This window comes from Schistocerca cancellata, unplaced genomic scaffold, assembly GCF_023864275.1.
Source record: "Schistocerca cancellata isolate TAMUIC-IGC-003103 unplaced genomic scaffold, iqSchCanc2.1 HiC_scaffold_1087, whole genome shotgun sequence".
Taxonomy (NCBI): Eukaryota; Metazoa; Arthropoda; class Insecta; order Orthoptera; family Acrididae; genus Schistocerca; species Schistocerca cancellata.
Window position 1 is genome coordinate 227,612 of NW_026047086.1, and position 27,554 is coordinate 255,165.

At 49.6% G+C, this 27,554-nt stretch overlaps 31 non-coding genes across 31 annotated transcripts; 10 read left to right on the forward strand and 21 right to left on the reverse strand.

The window, feature by feature from the left end:
- Positions 1–519: 519 nt before the first annotated feature.
- Trnap-ugg (transfer RNA proline (anticodon UGG)) lies at positions 520–591 on the reverse strand. The gene has a single exon. It is a non-coding gene; the product is annotated as a tRNA-Pro (tRNA).
- Positions 592–2,222: 1,631 nt separating this feature from the next.
- On the reverse strand, positions 2,223–2,294 carry Trnap-cgg (transfer RNA proline (anticodon CGG)). Its single transcript has one exon. It is a non-coding gene; the product is annotated as a tRNA-Pro (tRNA).
- Positions 2,295–2,529: 235 nt separating this feature from the next.
- Positions 2,530–2,602, forward strand: Trnav-uac (transfer RNA valine (anticodon UAC)). Its single transcript has one exon. It is a non-coding gene; the product is annotated as a tRNA-Val (tRNA).
- Positions 2,603–3,206: 604 nt separating this feature from the next.
- On the reverse strand, positions 3,207–3,278 carry Trnap-ugg (transfer RNA proline (anticodon UGG)). Its single transcript has one exon. It is a non-coding gene; the product is annotated as a tRNA-Pro (tRNA).
- A 1,632-nt stretch (positions 3,279–4,910) lies between these two features.
- Positions 4,911–4,982, reverse strand: Trnap-cgg (transfer RNA proline (anticodon CGG)). The gene has a single exon. It is a non-coding gene; the product is annotated as a tRNA-Pro (tRNA).
- Positions 4,983–5,217: 235 nt separating this feature from the next.
- Trnav-uac (transfer RNA valine (anticodon UAC)) lies at positions 5,218–5,290 on the forward strand. The gene has a single exon. It is a non-coding gene; the product is annotated as a tRNA-Val (tRNA).
- A 604-nt stretch (positions 5,291–5,894) lies between these two features.
- Trnap-ugg (transfer RNA proline (anticodon UGG)) lies at positions 5,895–5,966 on the reverse strand. Its single transcript has one exon. It is a non-coding gene; the product is annotated as a tRNA-Pro (tRNA).
- Positions 5,967–7,597: 1,631 nt separating this feature from the next.
- Trnap-cgg (transfer RNA proline (anticodon CGG)) lies at positions 7,598–7,669 on the reverse strand. The gene has a single exon. It is a non-coding gene; the product is annotated as a tRNA-Pro (tRNA).
- A 235-nt stretch (positions 7,670–7,904) lies between these two features.
- Positions 7,905–7,977, forward strand: Trnav-uac (transfer RNA valine (anticodon UAC)). The gene has a single exon. It is a non-coding gene; the product is annotated as a tRNA-Val (tRNA).
- Positions 7,978–8,581: 604 nt separating this feature from the next.
- Trnap-ugg (transfer RNA proline (anticodon UGG)) lies at positions 8,582–8,653 on the reverse strand. Its single transcript has one exon. It is a non-coding gene; the product is annotated as a tRNA-Pro (tRNA).
- Positions 8,654–10,271: 1,618 nt separating this feature from the next.
- Positions 10,272–10,343, reverse strand: Trnap-cgg (transfer RNA proline (anticodon CGG)). Its single transcript has one exon. It is a non-coding gene; the product is annotated as a tRNA-Pro (tRNA).
- Positions 10,344–10,578: 235 nt separating this feature from the next.
- Trnav-uac (transfer RNA valine (anticodon UAC)) lies at positions 10,579–10,651 on the forward strand. Its single transcript has one exon. It is a non-coding gene; the product is annotated as a tRNA-Val (tRNA).
- Positions 10,652–11,255: 604 nt separating this feature from the next.
- On the reverse strand, positions 11,256–11,327 carry Trnap-ugg (transfer RNA proline (anticodon UGG)). Its single transcript has one exon. It is a non-coding gene; the product is annotated as a tRNA-Pro (tRNA).
- Positions 11,328–12,945: 1,618 nt separating this feature from the next.
- Trnap-cgg (transfer RNA proline (anticodon CGG)) lies at positions 12,946–13,017 on the reverse strand. Its single transcript has one exon. It is a non-coding gene; the product is annotated as a tRNA-Pro (tRNA).
- A 235-nt stretch (positions 13,018–13,252) lies between these two features.
- Trnav-uac (transfer RNA valine (anticodon UAC)) lies at positions 13,253–13,325 on the forward strand. Its single transcript has one exon. It is a non-coding gene; the product is annotated as a tRNA-Val (tRNA).
- A 604-nt stretch (positions 13,326–13,929) lies between these two features.
- On the reverse strand, positions 13,930–14,001 carry Trnap-ugg (transfer RNA proline (anticodon UGG)). The gene has a single exon. It is a non-coding gene; the product is annotated as a tRNA-Pro (tRNA).
- A 1,632-nt stretch (positions 14,002–15,633) lies between these two features.
- Trnap-cgg (transfer RNA proline (anticodon CGG)) lies at positions 15,634–15,705 on the reverse strand. The gene has a single exon. It is a non-coding gene; the product is annotated as a tRNA-Pro (tRNA).
- A 235-nt stretch (positions 15,706–15,940) lies between these two features.
- Positions 15,941–16,013, forward strand: Trnav-uac (transfer RNA valine (anticodon UAC)). Its single transcript has one exon. It is a non-coding gene; the product is annotated as a tRNA-Val (tRNA).
- A 604-nt stretch (positions 16,014–16,617) lies between these two features.
- Trnap-ugg (transfer RNA proline (anticodon UGG)) lies at positions 16,618–16,689 on the reverse strand. The gene has a single exon. It is a non-coding gene; the product is annotated as a tRNA-Pro (tRNA).
- Positions 16,690–18,321: 1,632 nt separating this feature from the next.
- Trnap-cgg (transfer RNA proline (anticodon CGG)) lies at positions 18,322–18,393 on the reverse strand. The gene has a single exon. It is a non-coding gene; the product is annotated as a tRNA-Pro (tRNA).
- Positions 18,394–18,628: 235 nt separating this feature from the next.
- On the forward strand, positions 18,629–18,701 carry Trnav-uac (transfer RNA valine (anticodon UAC)). Its single transcript has one exon. It is a non-coding gene; the product is annotated as a tRNA-Val (tRNA).
- A 604-nt stretch (positions 18,702–19,305) lies between these two features.
- Trnap-ugg (transfer RNA proline (anticodon UGG)) lies at positions 19,306–19,377 on the reverse strand. The gene has a single exon. It is a non-coding gene; the product is annotated as a tRNA-Pro (tRNA).
- A 1,631-nt stretch (positions 19,378–21,008) lies between these two features.
- Trnap-cgg (transfer RNA proline (anticodon CGG)) lies at positions 21,009–21,080 on the reverse strand. Its single transcript has one exon. It is a non-coding gene; the product is annotated as a tRNA-Pro (tRNA).
- Positions 21,081–21,315: 235 nt separating this feature from the next.
- Positions 21,316–21,388, forward strand: Trnav-uac (transfer RNA valine (anticodon UAC)). The gene has a single exon. It is a non-coding gene; the product is annotated as a tRNA-Val (tRNA).
- A 604-nt stretch (positions 21,389–21,992) lies between these two features.
- Trnap-ugg (transfer RNA proline (anticodon UGG)) lies at positions 21,993–22,064 on the reverse strand. The gene has a single exon. It is a non-coding gene; the product is annotated as a tRNA-Pro (tRNA).
- A 1,631-nt stretch (positions 22,065–23,695) lies between these two features.
- On the reverse strand, positions 23,696–23,767 carry Trnap-cgg (transfer RNA proline (anticodon CGG)). Its single transcript has one exon. It is a non-coding gene; the product is annotated as a tRNA-Pro (tRNA).
- A 235-nt stretch (positions 23,768–24,002) lies between these two features.
- Trnav-uac (transfer RNA valine (anticodon UAC)) lies at positions 24,003–24,075 on the forward strand. Its single transcript has one exon. It is a non-coding gene; the product is annotated as a tRNA-Val (tRNA).
- A 604-nt stretch (positions 24,076–24,679) lies between these two features.
- Trnap-ugg (transfer RNA proline (anticodon UGG)) lies at positions 24,680–24,751 on the reverse strand. Its single transcript has one exon. It is a non-coding gene; the product is annotated as a tRNA-Pro (tRNA).
- Positions 24,752–26,382: 1,631 nt separating this feature from the next.
- Positions 26,383–26,454, reverse strand: Trnap-cgg (transfer RNA proline (anticodon CGG)). Its single transcript has one exon. It is a non-coding gene; the product is annotated as a tRNA-Pro (tRNA).
- Positions 26,455–26,689: 235 nt separating this feature from the next.
- Trnav-uac (transfer RNA valine (anticodon UAC)) lies at positions 26,690–26,762 on the forward strand. Its single transcript has one exon. It is a non-coding gene; the product is annotated as a tRNA-Val (tRNA).
- Positions 26,763–27,366: 604 nt separating this feature from the next.
- Trnap-ugg (transfer RNA proline (anticodon UGG)) lies at positions 27,367–27,438 on the reverse strand. Its single transcript has one exon. It is a non-coding gene; the product is annotated as a tRNA-Pro (tRNA).
- Between the last annotated feature and the right edge of the window lie 116 nt (positions 27,439–27,554).

A 27,554-nucleotide genomic window follows, 5' to 3' on the forward strand; every position in this document is an offset into this window, starting at 1 on the left:
ACGGATAGGGCGTCATTTTACTGTCAAATACTGTTGCTCTCTTATTGCACCGGTATTTGGTAACTGGGAACGCCCCTAGCTCCATTATGGCTGGCAAAATTTATAATCCGGTTCTTCAGGGCTACTTCAAGTGCGCTTGCTAATGGCTTTCCTGAGCTCACCCTACTCGCCTTGTCACAGCTCTGTCAAAGTGTGATGCTAACTAATAATGAGAAACTCTTAGCCACTCTCAATCTCACATGCCACCACACCTTTGTTGTTGCCGTCGTTAGTAAGATGAGGGTAGACTGTCGCACAGTTAAGCTGAATCTCCACTCACGGTGCACATATTCCGCAAAGACAACCTTGCTTTCCGTTGCATGCAAAATTACCGTCTGCGTTTCTACCGAATTCCACCTACGTACTTTACTGGTGCCGCATTCTTGTTATATCCACGTGCTATAACAGGCGTCTACTCTTCATTGAGGAGCTGCAACCGGGGCTGAGTTCCACCTACTCTTCAGCACGGTCAAAATGGCAGGGCTCGTCCGGGATTTGATCCCGGGACCTCATGCACCCAAAGCAGGAATCATACCCCTAGACCAACGAGCCACCTGCCTGGAGCATCAAGTTAATCCCAAGTAGTGGACCTCACAGGGAACACAAACTTTCACGTGAATTCGCAAGATAAACGCTTTCTGCAGGCAGCACTCACCAATGATGAGAAGAATATTAAAGGCAACGAATAAAAAGGGAAATAACTTCATCGAACACTGCTTATGAACAGCCGGCAGTGCTTCAGTTTCGGTATGTGGTTTCTCAGGGTTAAGAGAAGGCGAATGCACTAAACAAAAGAACATCGGGAAACCAAGCACCAACTCATAACGAAAAGATTGCACAATATACTGCAAGTAAAATTTCCACAAGACGGATACTGAAGACGCCGCAGACAAAAGAATTATTCTATGCAGTAACGATTATCTAGGAAGCATAAATTGCATGTGCTGCTCCACCACACAAATTCTTTTGATACTGTTTTACTTATTCTAAATTTTCATTGCCTGATCGTCTCTAGAATACTGTGTGGTATCCTGGTTTCCAACAGCGATAGTAGTAAGTAAATCGACTACAAAGTCTTTCAAAGTAGGCCAGACACAACAAAAAAACAATCGGAGTTGCGCGTAGCTCATGTCATTCTGCTTTCAAAGGTGAATCTGCGGCTGGGAGTAGTGGCGTACTCCTGTAATCCAAGCTACTGGGAGGCCGTTGTGTGGGAGAGATCTGGAAACAACTACAGATTCGGCCGTTCCATGAGCTCAGGAATGGCCGCGATGCCTTCATTGAGCTCTGCAGATCGACATATGACAGCGTGGAAATTTCGGCAAGCGGTGGCTAAGGGTTAAGAGAAGCCAAACGCACTAAACACTAGAAAGTCGGGAAACCGAAGCTCATAACGAAAAGATTGCGGAATGCAGTGCGGAAGCAAAACTTCGAGAAGACCAACTCTGAAGCCATCGGCGCGCTAGGAATTATTCCTCGCAAGAAGCGATCATGTAGGAAGAGCGAGCCGAGGGTGTCGCTCGACCACACAATAAATTTTTGCTTAATCCAAATTTGCAATACCGGTTCGACACTAGAATATGCGCCTTGGTTCTTCCAAAAGCGATAGTAAAAAGCACGTCGACCGCAGTGTCATTTAGGGTAGTGAGTCAGACATGGGGAGGATATAAGGCGGGTGGAATATGCAGCGACGGGGGGCATTGCAGGGCGGGCGCCGGCTTCTTGCGCTGCGGCGCGCCGGTGCCGGCGGCGGCCTGGCTGGGCTGCTGGTGCCTCCATGTAGAGCTGCCGCCGAGCCCAGGCACCGTGCCGCTAACGAAGCGATTGCCTTTGGTGACATCTTTTGCAATAACGACTGCGCGAATCGACGGTATCTCGTAAGGAAAGAAAGAGCAGCAGCTGCCGCCGAGCCCAGGCGCCGTGCCTAACACGCAGAAGGTCCCTGGTTCGATTGCGGGCGGAAACCCGTTTTCGTCGCACTCAGCAAGACACTTGCTACGATCTCTGCAGTGACCACTTAAATCAACTTCAAACGTTCCACCAGCAGGGTGCACATGGCTCAAATGAAACATGAAACTGTTTCAGAACTGGTTGTCGGATTTTAGCGCTGACTTGGAGGCCTGGAAATGCGCGAAACAGCCGCCGCCATGCGATTTGTTACCACACCGTTGTACAAAACGCAAGGGCTCGTCCGGGATTTGAACCCGGGACCTCCTGCACCCGAAGCAGGAATCATACCCCTAGACCAACGAGCCTGTCCGTTCCGAAAACGCACTGCATGTGAATGACGCCACCTTTGATGGTCTCACCCTGTAGGGCTGCAGCTCGCCCAGCGTTCTCCCTGTCTGTCGCGGTTGGATTGTTTTCATCGACGTCTTTTACTATAGGAACTTCACGAATCGGAGGGAGCTCGTAGCCGATGCCCTTTCTAACACAGAAGAAAAACTGTTGCTATTACGAGTCTCCGGGTGGTACACGAAAAGAACCGTCGTTTCCGTGGTGTAGCGGTTATCACGTCTGCTTTACACGCAGAAGGTCCCCGGTTCGATCCCGGGCGGGAACACAACAATTTTAATCTATATTTCGGATTTCATTTCCGAGATGACCTCACGTCCGCGTATGCAGAGACAAGCAATGTCGTATGCTAGACGGATAGGGCGTCATTTTACTGTCAAATACTGTTGCTCTCTTATTGCACCGGTATTTGGTAACTGGGAACGCCCCTAGCTCCATTATGGCTGGCAAAATTTATAATCCGGTTCTTCAGGGCTACTTCAAGTGCGCTTGCTAATGGCTTTCCTGAGCTCACCCTACTCGCCTTGTCACAGCTCTGTCAAAGTGTGATGCTAACTAATAATGAGAAACTCTTAGCCACTCTCAATCTCACATGCCACCACACCTTTTTTGTTGCCGTCGTTAGTAAGATGAGGGTAGACTGTCGCACAGTTAAGCTGAATCTCCACTCACGGTGCACATATTCCGCAAAGACAACCTTGCTTTCCGTTGCATGCAAAATTACCGTCTGCGTTTCTACCGAATTCCACCTACGTACTTTACTGGTGCCGCATTCTTGTTATATCCACGTGCTATAACAGGCGTCTACTCTTCATTGAGGAGCTGCAACCGGGGCTGAGTTCCACCTACTCTTCAGCACGGTCAAAATGGCAGGGCTCGTCCGGGATTTGAACCCGGGACCTCCTGCACCCAAAGCAGGAATCATACCCCTAGACCAACGAGCCACCTGCCTGGAGCATCAAGTTAATCCCAAGTACTGGACCTCACAGGGAACACAAACTTTCACGTGAATTCGCAAGATAAACGCTTTCTGCAGGCAGCACTCACCAATGATGAGAAGAATATTAAAGGCAACGAATAAAAAGGGAAATAACTTCATCGAACACTGCTTATGAACAGCCGGCAGTGCTTCAGTTTCGGTATGTGGTTTCTCAGGGTTAAGAGAAGGCGAATGCACTAAACAAAAGAACATCGGGAAACCAAGCACCAACTCATAACGAAAAGATTGCACAATATACTGCAAGTAAAATTTCCACAAGACGGATACTGAAGACGCCGCAGACAAAAGAATTATTCTATGCAGTAACGATTATCTAGGAAGCATAAATTGCATGTGCTGCTCCACCACACAAATTCTTTTGATACTGTTTTACTTATTCTAAATTTTCATTGCCTGATCGTCTCTAGAATACTGTGTGGTATCCTGGTTTCCAACAGCGATAGTAGTAAGTAAATCGACTACAAAGTCTTTCAAAGTAGGCCAGACACAACAAAAAAAACAATCGGAGTTGCGCGTAGCTCATGTCATTCTGCTTTCAAAGGTGAATCTGCGGCTGGGAGTAGTGGCGTACTCCTGTAATCCAAGCTACTGGGAGGCCGTTGTGTGGGAGAGATCTGGAAACAACTACAGATTCGGCCGTTCCATGAGCTCAGGAATGGCCGCGATGCCTTCATTGAGCTCTGCAGATCGACATATGACAGCGTGGAAATTTCGGCAAGCGGTGGCTAAGGGTTAAGAGAAGCCAAACGCACTAAACACTAGAAAGTCGGGAAACCGAAGCTCATAACGAAAAGATTGCGGAATGCAGTGCGGAAGCAAAACTTCGAGAAGACCAACTCTGAAGCCATCGGCGCGCTAGGAATTATTCCTCGCAAGAAGCGATCATGTAGGAAGAGCGAGCCGAGGGTGTCGCTCGACCACACAATAAATTTTTGCTTAATCCAAATTTGCAATACCGGTTCGACACTAGAATATGCGCCTTGGTTCTTCCAAAAGCGATAGTAAAAAGCACGTCGACCGCAGTGTCATTTAGGGTAGTGAGTCAGACATGGGGAGGATATAAGGCGGGTGGAATATGCAGCGACGGGGGGCATTGCAGGGCGGGCGCCGGCTTCTTGCGCTGCGGCGCGCCGGTGCCGGCGGCGGCCTGGCTGGGCTGCTGGTGCCTCCATGTAGAGCTGCCGCCGAGCCCAGGCACCGTGCCGCTAACGAAGCGATTGCCTTTGGTGACATCTTTTGCAATAACGACTGCGCGAATCGACGGTATCTCGTAAGGAAAGAAAGAGCAGCAGCTGCCGCCGAGCCCAGGCGCCGTGCCTAACACGCAGAAGGTCCCTGGTTCGATTGCGGGCGGAAACCCGTTTCCGTCGCACTCAGCAAGACACTTGCTACGATCTCTGCAGTGACCACTTAAATCAACTTCAAACGTTCCACCAGCAGGGTGCACATGGCTCAAATGAAACATGAAACTGTTTCAGAACTGGTTGTCGGATTTTAGCGCTGACTTGGAGGCCTGGAAATGCGCGAAACAGCCGCCGCCATGCGATTTGTTACCACACCGTTGTACAAAACGCAAGGGCTCGTCCGGGATTTGAACCCGGGACCTCCTGCACCCGAAGCAGGAATCATACCCCTAGACCAACGAGCCTGTCCGTTCCGAAAACGCACTGCATGTGAATGACGCCACCTTTGATGGTCTCACCCTGTAGGGCTGCAGCTCGCCCAGCGTTCTCCCTGTCTGTCGCGGTTGGATTGTTTTCATCGACGTCTTTTACTATAGGAACTTCACGAATCGGAGGGAGCTCGTAGCCGATGCCCTTTCTAACACAGAAGAAAAACTGTTGCTATTACGAGTCTCCGGGTGGTACACGAAAAGAACCGTCGTTTCCGTGGTGTAGCGGTTATCACGTCTGCTTTACACGCAGAAGGTCCCCGGTTCGATCCCGGGCGGGAACACAACAATTTTAATCTATATTTCGGATTTCATTTCCGAGATGACCTCACGTCCGCGTATGCAGAGACAAGCAATGTCGTATGCTAGACGGATAGGGCGTCATTTTACTGTCAAATACTGTTGCTCTCTTATTGCACCGGTATTTGGTAACTGGGAACGCCCCTAGCTCCATTATGGCTGGCAAAATTTATAATCCGGTTCTTCAGGGCTACTTCAAGTGCGCTTGCTAATGGCTTTCCTGAGCTCACCCTACTCGCCTTGTCACAGCTCTGTCAAAGTGTGATGCTAACTAATAATGAGAAACTCTTAGCCACTCTCAATCTCACATGCCACCACACCTTTGTTGTTGCCGTCGTTAGTAAGATGAGGGTAGACTGTCGCACAGTTAAGCTGAATCTCCACTCACGGTGCACATATTCCGCAAAGACAACCTTGCTTTCCGTTGCATGCAAAATTACCGTCTGCGTTTCTACCGAATTCCACCTACGTACTTTACTGGTGCCGCATTCTTGTTATATCCACGTGCTATAACAGGCGTCTACTCTTCATTGAGGAGCTGCAACCGGGGCTGAGTTCCACCTACTCTTCAGCACGGTCAAAATGGCAGGGCTCGTCCGGGATTTGATCCCGGGACCTCATGCACCCAAAGCAGGAATCATACCCCTAGACCAACGAGCCACCTGCCTGGAGCATCAAGTTAATCCCAAGTAGTGGACCTCACAGGGAACACAAACTTTCACGTGAATTCGCAAGATAAACGCTTTCTGCAGGCAGCACTCACCAATGATGAGAAGAATATTAAAGGCAACGAATAAAAAGGGAAATAACTTCATCGAACACTGCTTATGAACAGCCGGCAGTGCTTCAGTTTCGGTATGTGGTTTCTCAGGGTTAAGAGAAGGCGAATGCACTAAACAAAAGAACATCGGGAAACCAAGCACCAACTCATAACGAAAAGATTGCACAATATACTGCAAGTAAAATTTCCACAAGACGGATACTGAAGACGCCGCAGACAAAAGAATTATTCTATGCAGTAACGATTATCTAGGAAGCATAAATTGCATGTGCTGCTCCACCACACAAATTCTTTTGATACTGTTTTACTTATTCTAAATTTTCATTGCCTGATCGTCTCTAGAATACTGTGTGGTATCCTGGTTTCCAACAGCGATAGTAGTAAGTAAATCGACTACAAAGTCTTTCAAAGTAGGCCAGACACAACAAAAAAACAATCGGAGTTGCGCGTAGCTCATGTCATTCTGCTTTCAAAGGTGAATCTGCGGCTGGGAGTAGTGGCGTACTCCTGTAATCCAAGCTACTGGGAGGCCGTTGTGTGGGAGAGATCTGGAAACAACTACAGATTCGGCCGTTCCATGAGCTCAGGAATGGCCGCGATGCCTTCATTGAGCTCTGCAGATCGACATATGACAGCGTGGAAATTTCGGCAAGCGGTGGCTAAGGGTTAAGAGAAGCCAAACGCACTAAACACTAGAAAGTCGGGAAACCGAAGCTCATAACGAAAAGATTGCGGAATGCAGTGCGGAAGCAAAACTTCGAGAAGACCAACTCTGAAGCCATCGGCGCGCTAGGAATTATTCCTCGCAAGAAGCGATCATGTAGGAAGAGCGAGCCGAGGGTGTCGCTCGACCACACAATAAATTTTTGCTTAATCCAAATTTGCAATACCGGTTCGACACTAGAATATGCGCCTTGGTTCTTCCAAAAGCGATAGTAAAAAGCACGTCGACCGCAGTGTCATTTAGGGTAGTGAGTCAGACATGGGGAGGATATAAGGCGGGTGGAATATGCAGCGACGGGGGGCATTGCAGGGCGGGCGCCGGCTTCTTGCGCTGCGGCGCGCCGGTGCCGGCGGCGGCCTGGCTGGGCTGCTGGTGCCTCCATGTAGAGCTGCCGCCGAGCCCAGGCACCGTGCCGCTAACGAAGCGATTGCCTTTGGTGACATCTTTTGCAATAACGACTGCGCGAATCGACGGTATCTCGTAAGGAAAGAAAGAGCAGCAGCTGCCGCCGAGCCCAGGCGCCGTGCCTAACACGCAGAAGGTCCCTGGTTCGATTGCGGGCGGAAACCCGTTTTCGTCGCACTCAGCAAGACACTTGCTACGATCTCTGCAGTGACCACTTAAATCAACTTCAAACGTTCCACCAGCAGGGTGCACATGGCTCAAATGAAACATGAAACTGTTTCAGAACTGGTTGTCGGATTTTAGCGCTGACTTGGAGGCCTGGAAATGCGCGAAACAGCCGCCGCCATGCGATTTGTTACCACACCGTTGTACAAAACGCAAGGGCTCGTCCGGGATTTGAACCCGGGACCTCCTGCACCCGAAGCAGGAATCATACCCCTAGACCAACGAGCCTGTCCGTTCCGAAAACGCACTGCATGTGAATGACGCCACCTTTGATGGTCTCACCCTGTAGGGCTGCAGCTCGCCCAGCGTTCTCCCTGTCTGTCGCGGTTGGATTGTTTTCATCGACGTCTTTTACTATAGGAACTTCACGAATCGGAGGGAGCTCGTAGCCGATGCCCTTTCTAACACAGAAGAAAAACTGTTGCTATTACGAGTCTCCGGGTGGTACACGAAAAGTACCGTCGTTTCCGTGGTGTAGCGGTTATCACGTCTGCTTTACACGCAGAAGGTCCCCGGTTCGATCCCGGGCGGGAACACAACAATTTTAATCTATATTTCGGATTTCATTTCCGAGATGACCTCACGTCCGCGTATGCAGAGACAAGCAATGTCGTATGCTAGACGGATAGGGCGTCATTTTACTGTCAAATACTGTTGCTCTCTTATTGCACCGGTATTTGGTAACTGGGAACGCCCCTAGCTCCATTATGGCTGGCAAAATTTATAATCCGGTTCTTCAGGGCTACTTCAAGTGCGCTTGCTAATGGCTTTCCTGAGCTCACCCTACTCGCCTTGTCACAGCTCTGTCAAAGTGTGATGCTAACTAATAATGAGAAACTCTTAGCCACTCTCAATCTCACATGCCACCACACCTTTTTTGTTGCCGTCGTTAGTAAGATGAGGGTAGACTGTCGCACAGTTAAGCTGAATCTCCACTCACGGTGCACATATTCCGCAAAGACAACCTTGCTTTCCGTTGCATGCAAAATTACCGTCTGCGTTTCTACCGAATTCCACCTACGTACTTTACTGGTGCCGCATTCTTGTTATATCCACGTGCTATAACAGGCGTCTACTCTTCATTGAGGAGCTGCAACCGGGGCTGAGTTCCACCTACTCTTCAGCACGGTCAAAATGGCAGGGCTCGTCCGGGATTTGAACCCGGGACCTCCTGCACCCAAAGCAGGAATCATACCCCTAGACCAACGAGCCACCTGCCTGGAGCATCAAGTTAATCCCAAGTACTGGACCTCACAGGGAACACAAACTTTCACGTGAATTCGCAAGATAAACGCTTTCTGCAGGCAGCACTCACCAATGATGAGAAGAATATTAAAGGCAACGAATAAAAAGGGAAATAACTTCATCGAACACTGCTTATGAACAGCCGGCAGTGCTTCAGTTTCGGTATGTGGTTTCTCAGGGTTAAGAGAAGGCGAATGCACTAAACAAAAGAACATCGGGAAACCAAGCACCAACTCATAACGAAAAGATTGCACAATATACTGCAAGTAAAATTTCCACAAGACGGATACTGAAGACGCCGCAGACAAAAGAATTATTCTATGCAGTAACGATTATCTAGGAAGCATAAATTGCATGTGCTGCTCCACCACACAAATTCTTTTGATACTGTTTTACTTATTCTAAATTTTCATTGCCTGATCGTCTCTAGAATACTGTGTGGTATCCTGGTTTCCAACAGCGATAGTAGTAAGTAAATCGACTACAAAGTCTTTCAAAGTAGGCCAGACACAACAAAAAAACAATCGGAGTTGCGCGTAGCTCATGTCATTCTGCTTTCAAAGGTGAATCTGTGGCGTACTCCTGTAATCCAAGCTACTGGGAGGGCGTTGTGTGGGAGAGATCTGGAAACAACTACAGATTCGGCCGTTCCATGAGCTCAGGAATGGCCGCGATGCCTTCATTGAGCTCTGCAGATCGACATATGACAGCGTGGAAATTTCGGCAAGCGGTGGCTAAGGGTTAAGAGAAGCCAAACGCACTAAACACTAGAAAGTCGGGAAACCGAAGCTCATAACGAAAAGATTGCGGAATGCAGTGCGGAAGCAAAACTTCGAGAAGACCAACTCTGAAGCCATCGGCGCGCTAGGAATTATTCCTCGCAAGAAGCGATCATGTAGGAAGAGCGAGCCGAGGGTGTCGCTCGACCACACAATAAATTTTTGCTTAATCCAAATTTGCAATACCGGTTCGACACTAGAATATGCGCCTTGGTTCTTCCAAAAGCGATAGTAAAAAGCACGTCGACCGCAGTGTCATTTAGGGTAGTGAGTCAGACATGGGGAGGATATAAGGCGGGTGGAATATGCAGCGACGGGGGGCATTGCAGGGCGGGCGCCGGCTTCTTGCGCTGCGGCGCGCCGGTGCCGGCGGCGGCCTGGCTGGGCTGCTGGTGCCTCCATGTAGAGCTGCCGCCGAGCCCAGGCACCGTGCCGCTAACGAAGCGATTGCCTTTGGTGACATCCTTTGCAATAACGACTGCGCGAATCGACGGTATCTCGTAAGGAAAGAAAGAGCAGCAGCTGCCGCCGAGCCCAGGCGCCGTGCCTAACACGCAGAAGGTCCCTGGTTCGATTGCGGGCGGAAACCCGTTTTCGTCGCACTCAGCAAGACACTTGCTACGATCTCTGCAGTGACCACTTAAATCAACTTCAAACGTTCCACCAGCAGGGTGCACATGGCTCAAATGAAACATGAAACTGTTTCAGAACTGGTTGTCGGATTTTAGCGCTGACTTGGAGGCCTGGAAATGCGCGAAACAGCCGCCGCCATGCGATTTGTTACCACACCGTTGTACAAAACGCAAGGGCTCGTCCGGGATTTGAACCCGGGACCTCCTGCACCCGAAGCAGGAATCATACCCCTAGACCAACGAGCCTGTCCGTTCCGAAAACGCACTGCATGTGAATGACGCCACCTTTGATGGTCTCACCCTGTAGGGCTGCAGCTCGCCCAGCGTTCTCCCTGTCTGTCGCGGTTGGATTGTTTTCATCGACGTCTTTTACTATAGGAACTTCACGAATCGGAGGGAGCTCGTAGCCGATGCCCTTTCTAACACAGAAGAAAAACTGTTGCTATTACGAGTCTCTGGGTGGTACACGAAAAGAACCGTCGTTTCCGTGGTGTAGCGGTTATCACGTCTGCTTTACACGCAGAAGGTCCCCGGTTCGATCCCGGGCGGGAACACAACAATTTTAATCTATATTTCGGATTTCATTTCCGAGATGACCTCACGTCCGCGTATGCAGAGACAAGCAATGTCGTATGCTAGACGGATAGGGCGTCATTTTACTGTCAAATACTGTTGCTCTCTTATTGCACCGGTATTTGGTAACTGGGAACGCCCCTAGCTCCATTATGGCTGGCAAAATTTATAATCCGGTTCTTCAGGGCTACTTCAAGTGCGCTTGCTAATGGCTTTCCTGAGCTCACCCTACTCGCCTTGTCACAGCTCTGTCAAAGTGTGATGCTAACTAATAATGAGAAACTCTTAGCCACTCTCAATCTCACATGCCACCACACCTTTGTTGTTGCCGTCGTTAGTAAGATGAGGGTAGACTGTCGCACAGTTAAGCTGAATCTCCACTCACGGTGCACATATTCCGCAAAGACAACCTTGCTTTCCGTTGCATGCAAAATTACCGTCTGCGTTTCTACCGAATTCCACCTACGTACTTTACTGGTGCCGCATTCTTGTTATATCCACGTGCTATAACAGGCGTCTACTCTTCATTGAGGAGCTGCAACCGGGGCTGAGTTCCACCTACTCTTCAGCACGGTCAAAATGGCAGGGCTCGTCCGGGATTTGAACCCGGGACCTCCTGCACCCAAAGCAGGAATCATACCCCTAGACCAACGAGCCACCTGCCTGGAGCATCAAGTTAATCCCAAGTACTGGACCTCACAGGGAACACAAACTTTCACGTGAATTCGCAAGATAAACGCTTTCTGCAGGCAGCACTCACCAATGATGAGAAGAATATTAAAGGCAACGAATAAAAAGGGAAATAACTTCATCGAACACTGCTTATGAACAGCCGGCAGTGCTTCAGTTTCGGTATGTGGTTTCTCAGGGTTAAGAGAAGGCGAATGCACTAAACAAAAGAACATCGGGAAACCAAGCACCAACTCATAACGAAAAGATTGCACAATATACTGCAAGTAAAATTTCCACAAGACGGATACTGAAGACGCCGCAGACAAAAGAATTATTCTATGCAGTAACGATTATCTAGGAAGCATAAATTGCATGTGCTGCTCCACCACACAAATTCTTTTGATACTGTTTTACTTATTCTAAATTTTCATTGCCTGATCGTCTCTAGAATACTGTGTGGTATCCTGGTTTCCAACAGCGATAGTAGTAAGTAAATCGACTACAAAGTCTTTCAAAGTAGGCCAGACACAACAAAAAAACAATCGGAGTTGCGCGTAGCTCATGTCATTCTGCTTTCAAAGGTGAATCTGTGGCGTACTCCTGTAATCCAAGCTACTGGGAGGGCGTTGTGTGGGAGAGATCTGGAAACAACTACAGATTCGGCCGTTCCATGAGCTCAGGAATGGCCGCGATGCCTTCATTGAGCTCTGCAGATCGACATATGACAGCGTGGAAATTTCGGCAAGCGGTGGCTAAGGGTTAAGAGAAGCCAAACGCACTAAACACTAGAAAGTCGGGAAACCGAAGCTCATAACGAAAAGATTGCGGAATGCAGTGCGGAAGCAAAACTTCGAGAAGACCAACTCTGAAGCCATCGGCGCGCTAGGAATTATTCCTCGCAAGAAGCGATCATGTAGGAAGAGCGAGCCGAGGGTGTCGCTCGACCACACAATAAATTTTTGCTTAATCCAAATTTGCAATACCGGTTCGACACTAGAATATGCGCCTTGGTTCTTCCAAAAGCGATAGTAAAAAGCACGTCGACCGCAGTGTCATTTAGGGTAGTGAGTCAGACATGGGGAGGATATAAGGCGGGTGGAATATGCAGCGACGGGGGGCATTGCAGGGCGGGCGCCGGCTTCTTGCGCTGCGGCGCGCCGGTGCCGGCGGCGGCCTGGCTGGGCTGCTGGTGCCTCCATGTAGAGCTGCCGCCGAGCCCAGGCACCGTGCCGCTAACGAAGCGATTGCCTTTGGTGACATCCTTTGCAATAACGACTGCGCGAATCGACGGTATCTCGTAAGGAAAGAAAGAGCAGCAGCTGCCGCCGAGCCCAGGCGCCGTGCCTAACACGCAGAAGGTCCCTGGTTCGATTGCGGGCGGAAACCCGTTTTCGTCGCACTCAGCAAGACACTTGCTACGATCTCTGCAGTGACCACTTAAATCAACTTCAAACGTTCCACCAGCAGGGTGCACATGGCTCAAATGAAACATGAAACTGTTTCAGAACTGGTTGTCGGATTTTAGCGCTGACTTGGAGGCCTGGAAATGCGCGAAACAGCCGCCGCCATGCGATTTGTTACCACACCGTTGTACAAAACGCAAGGGCTCGTCCGGGATTTGAACCCGGGACCTCCTGCACCCGAAGCAGGAATCATACCCCTAGACCAACGAGCCTGTCCGTTCCGAAAACGCACTGCATGTGAATGACGCCACCTTTGATGGTCTCACCCTGTAGGGCTGCAGCTCGCCCAGCGTTCTCCCTGTCTGTCGCGGTTGGATTGTTTTCATCGACGTCTTTTACTATAGGAACTTCACGAATCGGAGGGAGCTCGTAGCCGATGCCCTTTCTAACACAGAAGAAAAACTGTTGCTATTACGAGTCTCTGGGTGGTACACGAAAAGAACCGTCGTTTCCGTGGTGTAGCGGTTATCACGTCTGCTTTACACGCAGAAGGTCCCCGGTTCGATCCCGGGCGGGAACACGACAATTTTAATCTATATTTCGGATTTCATTTCCGAGATGACCTCACGTCCGCGTATGCAGAGACAAGCAATGTCGTATGCTAGACGGATAGGGCGTCATTTTACTGTCAAATACTGTTGCTCTCTTATTGCACCGGTATTTGGTAACTGGGAACGCCCCTAGCTCCATTATGGCTGGCAAAATTTATAATCCGGTTCTTCAGGGCTACTTCAAGTGCGCTTGCTAATGGCTTTCCTGAGCTCACCCTACTCGCCTTGTCACAGCTCTGTCAAAGTGTGATGCTAACTAATAATGAGAAACTCTTAGCCACTCTCAATCTCACATGCCACCACACCTTTGTTGTTGCCGTCGTTAGTAAGATGAGGGTAGACTGTCGCACAGTTAAGCTGAATCTCCACTCACGGTGCACATATTCCGCAAAGACAACCTTGCTTTCCGTTGCATGCAAAATTACCGTCTGCGTTTCTACCGAATTCCACCTACGTACTTTACTGGTGCCGCATTCTTGTTATATCCACGTGCTATAACAGGCGTCTACTCTTCATTGAGGAGCTGCAACCGGGGCTGAGTTCCACCTACTCTTCAGCACGGTCAAAATGGCAGGGCTCGTCCGGGATTTGAACCCGGGACCTCCTGCACCCAAAGCAGGAGTCATACCCCTAGACCAACGAGCCACCTGCCTGGAGCAGTCAAGTTAATCCCAAGTAGTGGACCTCACAGGGAACACAAACTTTCACGTGAATTCGCAAGATAAACGCTTTCTGCAGGCAGCACTCACCAATGATGAGAAGAATATTAAAGGCAACGAATAAAAAGGGAAATAACTTCATCGAACACTGCTTATGAACAGCCGGCAGTGCTTCAGTTTCGGGATGTGGTTTCTCAGGGTTAAGAGAAGGCGAATGCACTAAACAAAAGAACATCGGGAAACCAAGCACCAACTCATAACGAAAAGATTGCACAATATACTGCAAGTAAAATTTCCACAAGACGGATACTGAAGACGCCGCAGACAAAAGAATTATTCTATGCAGTAACGATTATCTAGGAAGCATAAATTGCATGTGCTGCTCCACCACACAAATTCTTTTGATACTGTTTTACTTATTCTAAATTTTCATTGCCTGATCGTCTCTAGAATACTGTGTGGCATCCTGGTTTCCAACAGCGATAGTAGTAAGTAAATCGACTACAAAGTCTTTCAAAGTAGGCCAGACACAACAAAATAACAATCGGAGTTGCGCGTAGCTCATGTCATTCTGCTTTCAAAGGTGAATCTGCGGCTGGGAGTAGTGGCGTACTCCTGTAATCCAAGCTACTGGGAGGCCGTTGTGTGGGAGAGATCTGGAAACAACTACAGATTCGGCCGTTCCATGAGCTCAGGAATGGCCGCGATGCCTTCATTGAGCTCTGCAGATCGACATATGACAGCGTGGAAATTTCGGCAAGCGGTGGCTAAGGGTTAAGAGAAGCCAAACGCACTAAACACTAGAAAGTCGGGAAACCGAAGCTCATAACGAAAAGATTGCGGAATGCAGTGCGGAAGCAAAACTTCGAGAAGACCAACTCTGAAGCCATCGGCGCGCTAGGAATTATTCCTCGCAAGAAGCGATCATGTAGGAAGAGCGAGCCGAGGGTGTCGCTCGACCACACAATAAATTTTTGCTTAATCCAAATTTGCAATACCGGTTCGACACTAGAATATGCGCCTTGGTTCTTCCAAAAGCGATAGTAAAAAGCACGTCGACCGCAGTGTCATTTAGGGTAGTGAGTCAGACATGGGGAGGATATAAGGCGGGTGGAATATGCAGCGACGGGGGGCATTGCAGGGCGGGCGCCGGCTTCTTGCGCTGCGGCGCGCCGGTGCCGGCGGCGGCCTGGCTGGGCTGCTGGTGCCTCCATGTAGAGCTGCCGCCGAGCCCAGGCACCGTGCCGCTAACGAAGCGATTGCCTTTGGTGACATCTTTTGCAATAACGACTGCGCGAATCGACGGTATCTCGTAAGGAAAGAAAGAGCAGCAGCTGCCGCCGAGCCCAGGCGCCGTGCCTAACACGCAGAAGGTCCCTGGTTCGATTGCGGGCGGAAACCCGTTTTCGTCGCACTCAGCAAGACACTTGCTACGATCTCTGCAGTGACCACTTAAATCAACTTCAAACGTTCCACCAGCAGGGTGCACATGGCTCAAATGAAACATGAAACTGTTTCAGAACTGGTTGTCGGATTTTAGCGCTGACTTGGAGGCCTGGAAATGCGCGAAACAGCCGCCGCCATGCGATTTGTTACCACACCGTTGTACAAAACGCAAGGGCTCGTCCGGGATTTGAACCCGGGACCTCCTGCACCCGAAGCAGGAATCATACCCCTAGACCAACGAGCCTGTCCGTTCCGAAAACGCACTGCATGTGAATGACGCCACCTTTGATGGTCTCACCCTGTAGGGCTGCAGCTCGCCCATCGTTCTCCCTGTCTGTCGCGGTTGGATTGTTTTCATCGACGTCTTTTACTATAGGAACTTCACGAATCGGAGGGAGCTCATAGCCGATGCCCTTTCTAACACAGAAGAAAAACTGTTGCTATTACGAGTCTCCGGGTGGTACACGAAAAGTACCGTCGTTTCCGTGGTGTAGCGGTTATCACGTCTGCTTTACACGCAGAAGGTCCCCGGTTCGATCCCGGGCGGGAATACAACAATTTTAATCTATATTTCGGATTTCATTTCCGAGATGACCTCACGTCCGCGTATGCAGAGACAAGCAATGTCGTATGCTAGACGGATAGGGCGTCATTTTACTGTCAAATACTGTTGCTCTCTTATTGCACCGGTATTTGGTAACTGGGAACGCCCCTAGCTCCATTATGGCTGGCAAAATTTATAATCCGGTTCTTCAGGGCTACTTCAAGTGCGCTTGCTACTGGCTTTCCTGAGCTCACCCTACTCGCCTTGTCACAGCTCTGTCAAAGTGTGATGCTAACTAATAATGAGAAACTCTTAGCCACTCTCAATCTCACATGCCACCACACCTTTGTTGTTGCCGTCGTTAGTAAGATGAGGGTAGACTGTCGCACAGTTAAGCTGAATCTCCACTCACGGTGCACATATTCCGCAAAGACAACCTTGCTTTCCGTTGCATGCAAAATTACCGTCTGCGTTTCTACCGAATTCCACCTACGTACTTTACTGGTGCCGCATTCTTGTTATATCCACGTGCTATAACAGGCGTCTACTCTTCATTGAGGAGCTGCAACCGGGGCTGAGTTCCACCTACTCTTCAGCACGGTCAAAATGGCAGGGCTCGTCCGGGATTTGAACCCAGGACCTCCTGCACCCAAAGCAGGAATCATACCCCTAGACCAACGAGCCACCTGCCTGGAGCAGTCAAGTTAATCCCAAGTAGTGGACCTCACAGGGAACACAAACTTTCACGTGAATTCGCAAGATAAACGCTTTCTGCAGGCAGCACTCACCAATGATGAGAAGAATATTAAAGGCAACGAATAAAAAGGGAAATAACTTCATCGAACACTGCTTATGAACAGCCGGCAGTGCTTCAGTTTCGGTATGTGGTTTCTCAGGGTTAAGAGAAGGCGAATGCACTAAACAAAAGAACATCGGGAAACCAAGCACCAACTCATAACGAAAAGATTGCACAATATACTGCAAGTAAAATTTCCACAAGACGGATACTGAAGACGCCGCAGACAAAAGAATTATTCTATGCAGTAACGATTATCTAGGAAGCATAAATTGCATGTGCTGCTCCACCACACAAATTCTTTTGATACTGTTTTACTTATTCTAAATTTTCATTGCCTGATCGTCTCTAGAATACTGTGTGGTATCCTGGTTTCCAACAGCGATAGTAGTAAGTAAATCGACTACAAAGTCTTTCAAAGTAGGCCAGACACAACAAAAAAACAATCGGAGTTGCGCGTAGCTCATGTCATTCTGCTTTCAAAGGTGAATCTGCGGCTGGGAGTAGTGGCGTACTCCTGTAATCCAAGCTACTGGGAGGCCGTTGTGTGGGAGAGATCTGGAAACAACTACAGATTCGGCCGTTCCATGAGCTCAGGAATGGCCGCGATGCCTTCATTGAGCTCTGCAGATCGACATATGACAGCGTGGAAATTTCGGCAAGCGGTGGCTAAGGGTTAAGAGAAGCCAAACGCACTAAACACTAGAAAGTCGGGAAACCGAAGCTCATAACGAAAAGATTGCGGAATGCAGTGCGGAAGCAAAACTTCGAGAAGACCAACTCTGAAGCCATCGGCGCGCTAGGAATTATTCCTCGCAAGAAGCGATCATGTAGGAAGAGCGAGCCGAGGGTGTCGCTCGACCACACAATAAATTTTTGCTTAATCCAAATTTGCAATACCGGTTCGACACTAGAATATGCGCCTTGGTTCTTCCAAAAGCGATAGTAAAAAGCACGTCGACCGCAGTGTCATTTAGGGTAGTGAGTCAGACATGGGGAGGATATAAGGCGGGTGGAATATGCAGCGACGGGGGGCATTGCAGGGCGGGCGCCGGCTTCTTGCGCTGCGGCGCGCCGGTGCCGGCGGCGGCCTGGCTGGGCTGCTGGTGCCTCCATGTAGAGCTGCCGCCGAGCCCAGGCACCGTGCCGCTAACGAAGCGATTGCCTTTGGTGACATCTTTTGCAATAACGACTGCGCGAATCGACGGTATCTCGTAAGGAAAGAAAGAGCAGCAGCTGCCGCCGAGCCCAGGCGCCGTGCCTAACACGCAGAAGGTCCCTGGTTCGATTGCGGGCGGAAACCCGTTTTCGTCGCACTCAGCAAGACACTTGCTACGATCTCTGCAGTGACCACTTAAATCAACTTCAAACGTTCCACCAGCAGGGTGCACATGGCTCAAATGAAACATGAAACTGTTTCAGAACTGGTTGTCGGATTTTAGCGCTGACTTGGAGGCCTGGAAATGCGCGAAACAGCCGCCGCCATGCGATTTGTTACCACACCGTTGTACAAAACGCAAGGGCTCGTCCGGGATTTGAACCCGGGACCTCCTGCACCCGAAGCAGGAATCATACCCCTAGACCAACGAGCCTGTCCGTTCCGAAAACGCACTGCATGTGAATGACGCCACCTTTGATGGTCTCACCCTGTAGGGCTGCAGCTCGCCCAGCGTTCTCCCTGTCTGTCGCGGTTGGATTGTTTTCATCGACGTCTTTTACTATAGGAACTTCACGAATCGGAGGGAGCTCGTAGCCGATGCCCTTTCTAACACAGAAGAAAAGCTGTTGCTATTACGAGTCTCCGGGTGGTACACGAAAAGAACCGTCGTTTCCGTGGTGTAGCGGTTATCACGTCTGCTTTACACGCAGAAGGTCCCCGGTTCGATCCCGGGCGGGAACACAACAATTTTAATCTATATTTCGGATTTCATTTCCGAGATGACCTCACGTCCGCGTATGCAGAGACAAGCAATGTCGTATGCTAGACGGATAGGGCGTCATTTTACTGTCAAATACTGTTGCTCTCTTATTGCACCGGTATTTGGTAACTGGGAACGCCCCTAGCTCCATTATGGCTGGCAAAATTTATAATCCGGTTCTTCAGGGCTACTTCAAGTGCGCTTGCTAATGGCTTTCCTGAGCTCACCCTACTCGCCTTGTCACAGCTCTGTCAAAGTGTGATGCTAACTAATAATGAGAAACTCTTAGCCACTCTCAATCTCACATGCCACCACACCTTTGTTGTTGCCGTCGTTAGTAAGATGAGGGTAGACTGTCGCACAGTTAAGCTGAATCTCCACTCACGGTGCACATATTCCGCAAAGACAACCTTGCTTTCCGTTGCATGCAAAATTACCGTCTGCGTTTCTACCGAATTCCACCTACGTACTTTACTGGTGCCGCATTCTTGTTATATCCACGTGCTATAACAGGCGTCTACTCTTCATTGAGGAGCTGCAACCGGGGCTGAGTTCCACCTACTCTTCAGCACGGTCAAAATGGCAGGGCTCGTCCGGGATTTGAACCCGGGACCTCATGCACCCAAAGCAGGAATCATACCCCTAGACCAACGAGCCACCTGCCTGGAGCATCAAGTTAATCCCAAGTAGTGGACCTCACAGGGAACACAAACTTTCACGTGAATTCGCAAGATAAACGCTTTCTGCAGGCAGCACTCACCAATGATGAGAAGAATATTAAAGGCAACGAATAAAAAGGGAAATAACTTCATCGAACACTGCTTATGAACAGCCGGCAGTGCTTCAGTTTCGGTATGTGGTTTCTCAGGGTTAAGAGAAGGCGAATGCACTAAACAAAAGAACATCGGGAAACCAAGCACCAACTCATAACGAAAAGATTGCACAATATACTGCAAGTAAAATTTCCACAAGACGGATACTGAAGACGCCGCAGACAAAAGAATTATTCTATGCAGTAACGATTATCTAGGAAGCATAAATTGCATGTGCTGCTCCACCACACAAATTCTTTTGATACTGTTTTACTTATTCTAAATTTTCATTGCCTGATCGTCTCTAGAATACTGTGTGGTATCCTGGTTTCCAACAGCGATAGTAGTAAGTAAATCGACTACAAAGTCTTTCAAAGTAGGCCAGACACAACAAAAAAACAATCGGAGTTGCGCGTAGCTCATGTCATTCTGCTTTCAAAGGTGAATCTGCGGCTGGGAGTAGTGGCGTACTCCTGTAATCCAAGCTACTGGGAGGCCATTGTGTGGGAGAGATCTGGAAACAACTACAGATTCGGCCGTTCCATGAGCTCAGGAATGGCCGCGATGCCTTCATTGAGCTCTGCAGATCGACATATGACAGCGTGGAAATTTCGGCAAGCGGTGGCTAAGGGTTAAGAGAAGCCAAACGCACTAAACACTAGAAAGTCGGGAAACCGAAGCTCATAACGAAAAGATTGCGGAATGCAGTGCGGAAGCAAAACTTCGAGAAGACCAACTCTGAAGCCATCGGCGCGCTAGGAATTATTCCTCGCAAGAAGCGATCATGTAGGAAGAGCGAGCCGAGGGTGTCGCTCGACCACACAATAAATTTTTGCTTAATCCAAATTTGCAATACCGGTTCGACACTAGAATATGCGCCTTGGTTCTTCCAAAAGCGATAGTAAAAAGCACGTCGACCGCAGTGTCATTTAGGGTAGTGAGTCAGACATGGGGAGGATATAAGGCGGGTGGAATATGCAGCGACGGGGGGCATTGCAGGGCGGGCGCCGGCTTCTTGCGCTGCGGCGCGCCGGTGCCGGCGGCGGCCTGGCTGGGCTGCTGGTGCCTCCATGTAGAGCTGCCGCCGAGCCCAGGCACCGTGCCGCTAACGAAGCGATTGCCTTTGGTGACATCTTTTGCAATAACGACTGCGCGAATCGACGGTATCTCGTAAGGAAAGAAAGAGCAGCAGCTGCCGCCGAGCCCAGGCGCCGTGCCTAACACGCAGAAGGTCCCTGGTTCGATTGCGGGCGGAAACCCGTTTTCGTCGCACTCAGCAAGACACTTGCTACGATCTCTGCAGTGACCACTTAAATCAACTTCAAACGTTCCACCAGCAGGGTGCACATGGCTCAAATGAAACATGAAACTGTTTCAGAACTGGTTGTCGGATTTTAGCGCTGACTTGGAGGCCTGGAAATGCGCGAAACAGCCGCCGCCATGCGATTTGTTACCACACCGTTGTACAAAACGCAAGGGCTCGTCCGGGATTTGAACCCGGGACCTCCTGCACCCGAAGCAGGAATCATACCCCTAGACCAACGAGCCTGTCCGTTCCGAAAACGCACTGCATGTGAATGACGCCACCTTTGATGGTCTCACCCTGTAGGGCTGCAGCTCGCCCAGCGTTCTCCCTGTCTGTCGCGGTTGGATTGTTTTCATCGACGTCTTTTACTATAGGAACTTCACGAATCGGAGGGAGCTCGTAGCCGATGCCCTTTCTAACACAGAAGAAAAACTGTTGCTATTACGAGTCTCCGGGTGGTACACGAAAAGAACCGTCGTTTCCGTGGTGTAGCGGTTATCACGTCTGCTTTACACGCAGAAGGTCCCCGGTTCGATCCCGGGCGGGAACACAACAATTTTAATCTATATTTCGGATTTCATTTCCGAGATGACCTCACGTCCGCGTATGCAGAGACAAGCAATGTCGTATGCTAGACGGATAGGGCGTCATTTTACTGTCAAATACTGTTGCTCTCTTATTGCACCGGTATTTGGTAACTGGGAACGCCCCTAGCTCCATTATGGCTGGCAAAATTTATAATCCGGTTCTTCAGGGCTACTTCAAGTGCGCTTGCTAATGGCTTTCCTGAGCTCACCCTACTCGCCTTGTCACAGCTCTGTCAAAGTGTGATGCTAACTAATAATGAGAAACTCTTAGCCACTCTCAATCTCACATGCCACCACACCTTTGTTGTTGCCGTCGTTAGTAAGATGAGGGTAGACTGTCGCACAGTTAAGCTGAATCTCCACTCACGGTGCACATATTCCGCAAAGACAACCTTGCTTTCCGTTGCATGCAAAATTACCATCTGCGTTTCTACCGAATTCCACCTACGTACTTTACTGGTGCCGCATTCTTGTTATATCCACGTGCTATAACAGGCGTCTACTCTTCATTGAGGAGCTGCAACCGGGGCTGAGTTCCACCTACTCTTCAGCACGGTCAAAATGGCAGGGCTCGTCCGGGATTTGAACCCGGGACCTCCTGCACCCAAAGCAGGAATCATACCCCTAGACCAACGAGCCACCTGCCTGGAGCATCAAGTTAATCCCAAGTAGTGGACCTCACAGGGAACACAAACTTTCACGTGAATTCGCAAGATAAACGCTTTCTGCAGGCAGCACTCACCAATGATGAGAAGAATATTAAAGGCAACGAATAAAAAGGGAAATTACTTCATCGAACACTGCTTATGAACAGCCGGCAGTGCTTCAGTTTCGGTATGTGGTTTCTCAGGGTTAAGAGAAGGCGAATGCACTAAACAAAAGAACATCGGGAAACCAAGCACCAACTCATAACGAAAAGATTGCACAATATACTGCAAGTAAAATTTCCACAAGACGGATACTGAAGACGCCGCAGACAAAAGAATTATTCTATGCAGTAACGATTATCTAGGAAGCATAAATTGCATGTGCTGCTCCACCACACAAATTCTTTTGATACTGTTTTACTTATTCTAAATTTTCATTGCCTGATCGTCTCTAGAATACTGTGTGGTATCCTGGTTTCCAACAGCGATAGTAGTAAGTAAATCGACTACAAAGTCTTTCAAAGTAGGCCAGACACAACAAAAAAACAATCGGAGTTGCGCGTAGCTCATGTCATTCTGCTTTCAAAGGTGAATCTGCGGCTGGGAGTAGTGGCGTACTCCTGTAATCCAAGCTACTGGGAGGCCGTTGTGTGGGAGAGATCTGGAAACAACTACAGATTCGGCCGTTCCATGAGCTCAGGAATGGCCGCGATGCCTTCATTGAGCTCTGCAGATCGACATATGACAGCGTGGAAATTTCGGCAAGCGGTGGCTAAGGGTTAAGAGAAGCCAAACGCACTAAACACTAGAAAGCCGGGAAACCGAAGCTCATAACGAAAAGATTGCGGAATGCAGTGCGGAAGCAAAACTTCGAGAAGACCAACTCTGAAGCCATCGGCGCGCTAGGAATTATTCCTCGCAAGAAGCGATCATGTAGGAAGAGCGAGCCGAGGGTGTCGCTCGACCACACAATAAATTTTTGCTTAATCCAAATTTGCAATACCGGTTCGACACTAGAATATGCGCCTTGGTTCTTCCAAAAGCGATAGTAAAAAGCGCGTCGACCGCAGTGTCATTTAGGGTAGTGAGTCAGACATGGGGAGGATATAAGGCGGGTGGAATATTCAGCGACGGGGGGCATTGCAGGGCGGGCGCCGGCTTCTTGCGCTGCGGCGCGCCGGTGCCGGCGGCGGCCTGGCTGGGCTGCTGGTGCCTCCATGTAGAGCTGCCGCCGAGCCCAGGCACCGTGCCGCTAACGAAGCGATTGCCTTTGGTGACATCTTTTGCAATAACGACTGCGCGAATCGACGGTATCTCGTAAGGAAAGAAAGAGCAGCAGCTGCCGCCGAGCCCAGGCGCCGTGCCTAACACGCAGAAGGTCCCTGGTTCGATTGCGGGCGGAAACCCGTTTTCGTCGCACTCAGCAAGACACTTGCTACGATCTCTGCAGTGACCACTTAAATCAACTTCAAACGTTCCACCAGCAGGGTGCACATGGCTCAAATGAAACATGAAACTGTTTCAGAACTGGTTGTCGGATTTTAGCGCTGACTTGGAGGCCTGGAAATGCGCGAAACAGCCGCCGCCATGCGATTTGTTACCACACCGTTGTACAAAACGCAAGGGCTCGTCCGGGATTTGAACCCGGGACCTCCTGCACCCGAAGCAGGAATCATACCCCTAGACCAACGAGCCTGTCCGTTCCGAAAACGCACTGCATGTGAATGACGCCACCTTTGATGGTCTCACCCTGTAGGGCTGCAGCTCGCCCAGCGTTCTCCCTGTCTGTCGCGGTTGGATTGTTTTCATCGACGTCTTTTACTATAGGAACTTCACGAATCGGAGGGAGCTCGTAGCCGATGCCCTTTCTAACACAGAAGAAAAACTGTTGCTATTACGAGTCTCCGGGTGGTACACGAAAAGAACCGTCGTTTCCGTGGTGTAGCGGTTATCACGTCTGCTTTACACGCAGAAGGTCCCCGGTTCGATCCCGGGCGGGAACACAACAATTTTAATCTATATTTCGGATTTCATTTCCGAGATGACCTCACGTCCGCGTATGCAGAGACAAGCAATGTCGTATGCTAGACGGATAGGGCGTCATTTTACTGTCAAATACTGTTGCTCTCTTATTGCACCGGTATTTGGTAACTGGGAACGCCCCTAGCTCCATTATGGCTGGCAAAATTTATAATCCGGTTCTTCAGGGCTACTTCAAGTGCGCTTGCTAATGGCTTTCCTGAGCTCACCCTACTCGCCTTGTCACAGCTCTGTCAAAGTGTGATGCTAACTAATAATGAGAAACTCTTAGCCACTCTCAATCTCACATGCCACCACACCTTTGTTGTTGCCGTCGTTAGTAAGATGAGGGTAGACTGTCGCACAGTTAAGCTGAATCTCCACTCACGGTGCACATATTCCGCAAAGACAACCTTGCTTTCCGTTGCATGCAAAATTACCATCTGCGTTTCTACCGAATTCCACCTACGTACTTTACTGGTGCCGCATTCTTGTTATATCCACGTGCTATAACAGGCGTCTACTCTTCATTGAGGAGCTGCAACCGGGGCTGAGTTCCACCTACTCTTCAGCACGGTCAAAATGGCAGGGCTCGTCCGGGATTTGAACCCGGGACCTCCTGCACCCAAAGCAGGAATCATACCCCTAGACCAACGAGCCACCTGCCTGGAGCATCAAGTTAATCCCAAGTAGTGGACCTCACAGGGAACACAAACTTTCACGTGAATTCGCAAGATAAACGCTTTCTGCAGGCAGCACTCACCAATGATGAGAAGAATATTAAAGGCAACGAATAAAAAGGGAAATTACTTCATCGAACACTGCTTATGAACAGCCGGCAGTGCTTCAGTTTCGGTATGTGGTTTCTCAGGGTTAAGAGAAGGCGAATGCACTAAACAAAAGAACATCGGGAAACCAAGCACCAACTCATAACGAAAAGATTGCACAATATACTGCAAGTAAAATTTCCACAAGACGGATACTGAAGACGCCGCAGACAAAAGAATTATTCTATGCAGTAACGATTATCTAGGAAGCATAAATTGCATGTGCTGCTCCACCACACAAATTCTTTTGATACTGTTTTACTTATTCTAAATTTTCATTGCCTGATCGTCTCTAGAATACTGTGTGGTATCCTGGTTTCCAACAGCGATAGTAGTAAGTAAATCGACTACAAAGTCTTTCAAAGTAGGCCAGACACAACAAAAAAACAATCGGAGTTGCGCGTAGCTCATGTCATTCTGCTTTCAAAGGTGAATCTGCGGCTGGGAGTAGTGGCGTACTCCTGTAATCCAAGCTACTGGGAGGCCGTTGTGTGGGAGAGATCTGGAAACAACTACAGATTCGGCCGTTCCATGAGCTCAGGAATGGCCGCGATGCCTTCATTGAGCTCTGCAGATCGACATATGACAGCGTGGAAATTTCGGCAAGCGGTGGCTAAGGGTTAAGAGAAGCCAAACGCACTAAACACTAGAAAGCCGGGAAACCGAAGCTCATAACGAAAAGATTGCGGAATGCAGTGCGGAAGCAAAACTTCGAGAAGACCAACTCTGAAGCCATCGGCGCGCTAGGAATTATTCCTCGCAAGAAGCGATCATGTAGGAAGAGCGAGCCGAGGGTGTCGCTCGACCACACAATAAATTTTTGCTTAATCCAAATTTGCAATACCGGTTCGACACTAGAATATGCGCCTTGGTTCTTCCAAAAGCGATAGTAAAAAGCGCGTCGACCGCAGTGTCATTTAGGGTAGTGAGTCAGACATGGGGAGGATATAAGGCGGGTGGAATATTCAGCGACGGGGGGCATTGCAGGGCGGGCGCCGGCTTCTTGCGCTGCGGCGCGCCGGTGCCGGCGGCGGCCTGGCTGGGCTGCTGGTGCCTCCATGTAGAGCTGCCGCCGAGCCCAGGCACCGTGCCGCTAACGAAGCGATTGCCTTTGGTGACATCTTTTGCAATAACGACTGCGCGAATCGACGGTATCTCGTAAGGAAAGAAAGAGCAGCAGCTGCCGCCGAGCCCAGGCGCCGTGCCTAACACGCAGAAGGTCCCTGGTTCGATTGCGGGCGGAAACCCGTTTTCGTCGCACTCAGCAAGACACTTGCTACGATCTCTGCAGTGACCACTTAAATCAACTTCAAACGTTCCACCAGCAGGGTGCACATGGCTCAAATGAAACATGAAACTGTTTCAGAACTGGTTGTCGGATTTTAGCGCTGACTTGGAGGCCTGGAAATGCGCGAAACAGCCGCCGCCATGCGATTTGTTACCACACCGTTGTACAAAACGCAAGGGCTCGTCCGGGATTTGAACCCGGGACCTCCTGCACCCGAAGCAGGAATCATACCCCTAGACCAACGAGCCTGTCCGTTCCGAAAACGCACTGCATGTGAATGACGCCACCTTTGATGGTCTCACCCTGTAGGGCTGCAGCTCGCCCAGCGTTCTCCCTGTCTGTCGCGGTTGGATTGTTTTCATCGACGTCTTTTACTATAGGAACTTCACGAATCGGAGGGAGCTCGTAGCCGATGCCCTTTCTAACACAGAAGAAAAACTGTTGCTATTACGAGTCTCCGGGTGGTACACGAAAAGAACCGTCGTTTCCGTGGTGTAGCGGTTATCACGTCTGCTTTACACGCAGAAGGTCCCCGGTTCGATCCCGGGCGGGAACACAACAATTTTAATCTATATTTCGGATTTCATTTCCGAGATGACCTCACGTCCGCGTATGCAGAGACAAGCAATGTCGTATGCTAGACGGATAGGGCGTCATTTTACTGTCAAATACTGTTGCTCTCTTATTGCACCGGTATTTGGTAACTGGGAACGCCCCTAGCTCCATTATGGCTGGCAAAATTTATAATCCGGTTCTTCAGGGCTACTTCAAGTGCGCTTGCTAATGGCTTTCCTGAGCTCACCCTACTCGCCTTGTCACAGCTCTGTCAAAGTGTGATGCTAACTAATAATGAGAAACTCTTAGCCACTCTCAATCTCACATGCCACCACACCTTTGTTGTTGCCGTCGTTAGTAAGATGAGGGTAGACTGTCGCACAGTTAAGCTGAATCTCCACTCACGGTGCACATATTCCGCAAAGACAACCTTGCTTTCCGTTGCATGCAAAATTACCATCTGCGTTTCTACCGAATTCCACCTACGTACTTTACTGGTGCCGCATTCTTGTTATATCCACGTGCTATAACAGGCGTCTACTCTTCATTGAGGAGCTGCAACCGGGGCTGAGTTCCACCTACTCTTCAGCACGGTCAAAATGGCAGGGCTCGTCCGGGATTTGAACCCGGGACCTCCTGCACCCAAAGCAGGAATCATACCCCTAGACCAACGAGCCACCTGCCTGGAGCATCAAGTTAATCCCAAGTAGTGGACCTCACAGGGAACACAAACTTTCACGTGAATTCGCAAGATAAACGCTTTCTGCAGGCAGCACTCACCAATGATGAGAAG